Source organism: Leptonychotes weddellii, unplaced genomic scaffold, assembly GCF_054177405.1.
Source record: "Leptonychotes weddellii isolate Sample4059 unplaced genomic scaffold, ASM5417740v2 HiC_scaffold_364, whole genome shotgun sequence".
Taxonomy (NCBI): domain Eukaryota; kingdom Metazoa; phylum Chordata; class Mammalia; order Carnivora; family Phocidae; genus Leptonychotes; species Leptonychotes weddellii.
In genome coordinates this window covers 22,155-25,294 of record NW_027965888.1, presented here as the reverse complement: position 1 = coordinate 25,294, position 3,140 = coordinate 22,155, and positions in this window count along the sequence as shown.

Genomic DNA, 3,140 nt, shown 5'->3' with positions numbered 1-3,140 from the left:
ATCTGGCTTTATCCAAACCTGGGTGAATTCAGACGAGTTAATTAACCTCCATAAAGATTGGTTATGTCATATGGAAATGGAGTAGATAATATAAAGTACCCCATAAAATCAGTGTGAACGTTATAAGTAAATGTGTGTGAAGTTCTTATCATAATACATAACTAGTAAATACCAACTATTCAATGATATCATACTATAATTTATTATATAGAAGCTAGAGGATATTTGTTTTTCCTTCTAGAGGTATAGAAACAGAAAGTTTTAATATGGTTATCCTAATATTAAAAATCTTACATGTTTCATTAAGACTTAGTGGGTTTTGCTATGATATTTTACACAGAAGTGGATGGCATTAAAGGAGAATCGTTTAATGTAACATGCAATAGGTTTTTTTGTTTGTTTGTTTTTTGGCTTGGCTTCTCTATATATTGCCAAGTTGTGTACTGTAATTAAAAGCAGGGAAATTTGTGAATATAATATTTGTGGTAGCTAGTTGTAAAGGAAGATGGCAGTAACTCTAGGAATTTGAGTGATTGCTGTAGGAATATTGGAAGAAGTGAAATGGTTACAAATTGCAATGAAGGAAATTTAACAATAAGAATTATTTGATACTAGGACTACAGAAAAATGTCATGCAGTCATTTAATCCTAAAGTTCTGTTGAAACAAGTAAATGAGAATATGGTTATAAGATTAGGGAAGGGTGATTTAAAAAATTTTTAAGTGCATTTATTAATCTGGGGTGAGAGTGTTTATGGGTGCATTGTCATGGATGGTTAGGAGAAATATGTGAACTAAAATAGGAGTATCCACCTATACCTGACATTAAGCACCAAGCATTTGATTGATGTCTTTATACTTTATTATTTAAATCTTAAGGTAAAGGGTCATGTATATGTGTGCACATGGGTGTATTATGTGTACACATGTATGTGTGTGTATGTGTAGAATAGAGAGTCAGGTTATTAACTCTAGGAAATCAGACACTTCTTAAAGGAGAAATGAAGAGAATAGATGGCATTACAATTATCACTTAAAAGTAATCTTTCTGAAAGTATGACTACAGTGTGGGCTGCATTCACCATTCTTTGTGTAAGAGAATCAGAAGAAGATTACTAGACACATTGGAGATAATAAAGTGTATGTGATGGGCAGAAAAAAAAAGAGTGAAGAATTTTCAGCATGATCCATTTGATAAAATCACATTATTAATTTTCATAAGTAAAAAAGTCATAAAATAGGAAAGATAAGGCATATAAATTGGGTATATAACCTTTTTTTCTAAGAGAAGGAACTTAATACATAGCTGCTGGGATTCAAAGGAAGAAAGAAAAGTAGGTTAGATAGATATTCCTTGTTTAGGCTAATATTGCTTTCCTTCTGGGGCTCTATAGATATCCCCAAATTGATAAGTTACAAAAATGTCTTACTTCCCATGTAGATAGAGAAAGCAGTGAACAGATCTAAACTACTGTTGCTAACACTAAGTGAGAGTTAAGTGACATTTTAGATAATTGAAAGGGGAGGAAAGGTGTATTATTGTTTTAAAATCTTTGAAAGTTGGAACTTGAAATTCCAATGATTGTTACAGGATTTCTGTTCCCTTAGTGCCCACAGTTCTTGGTCACACCACTTCAAAGAATGAAGAGGTAGACCAGACAAAGATTGGTGGGCAGCAAGGCAAAGTTTATTGAGCAATAGTACAAAGCTCCTGTAGAGGGAGGGGACCTGAGAGGGTTGCTCTTTTGGCATTCAAATCTAGGGGTTTTTATAAGCTCTTTTGCAGAACTATTTTAAGTAACCAGAGTGTAGGCCCTCTGGATAGGCTGCTAAGGTGTGCCAATTAGGATTTTGATCATGTACACCTGTACCTATCGGGTTATTGTTCATGTGCTGATGGTCTTTTGGGCTGACATTTCAAGACTAACTGCCTCAATTTGTGATAGTGACCAGTGTTTTATGGTTGTTTTGTCTCAAGATGTTTTGTAAAAGTCGCTTCTGCAGAGGCTGCTAGACAGGATGCTATTGTGGTTTCATCTAAGCTGTAAAACAGGATGCTAGTGCGGTTTTGTCTTAGCTGTCCCAGCTCCCTGTTTTCTTTGTTTTTGTTGGGAACTCTGGCCCTGACTACCTAATTGTCCAACTAGCTCCTAATATTATGACTGTGTGTTTATACTCAAAGTGTAGAGTTCTATACAAACACACTGGGCATTGAAGCATTCCTTTCATAAACAATACAAGAACTATATTCTTCATTTATTTGCCAATTACTTTATTCTACTGGAATTCTTTTCATTAAGTATTGGCTTATAATAACTTAAATCAGCAGGTGGAGAATATGAAAATCCAATTTACAGGAAATTATCATAGTGATGATATTTTTAGTATTTGGCTTCTATTTTGAAAAGCAAAGGTTAATTGGTTAAATGTATGAAACATTGATTTAAGGAAGCACTAATATCAATATTAAGAACCAGAATGAACTATGTGAATTTTGTCTAGTGAGTCCAGAATACAAGTGAGGTATAGAAATATAAAACATTAACTCTCTAGCCAAACCCTGAAAGTATTCTTTCCTCCATCCCTATTCAACAGAGGATGCCAGAATTGTCCAAAAAAAAAAAAAAAAAAAAAATTTACTGTTGTATCCACATTGCTTAGCATTATAGTTTCTTTAGTAAATATGTTGGGTAAACTGCATATCCACATTCAAAAGAATGAAACCAGACCCTTATCTTACACCACTTACAAAATGGATTAAAGACTTAAACATGAATCCTCATACCATAAAACTCCCAAAACAAAAGATAGGGGAAAAAATTCCTAGGTACTGGTCTTTGCAATGATTTTTTTTTGGCTATGACACCAAAAGGACAGGCCAAAAAAATAAAATAAAAAAAGCAAAAATAAACATATGGGGCCAATCAAACTAAAAAGCTTCTGCATGAAAAAATAAACTGTCCACAAAATGAAAGGCAACCTACGGAATGGGAGAAAGTATTTGTAAACTATACATCTAATAAGGAGTTAATATCCAAAATATATAAAGAACTCGTACAATCAATAACACAACACAACACAACAAAACAAAACCCAAAAAACAAAAATAGACTGATTTAAAAAAATACACAAAGGACCTGA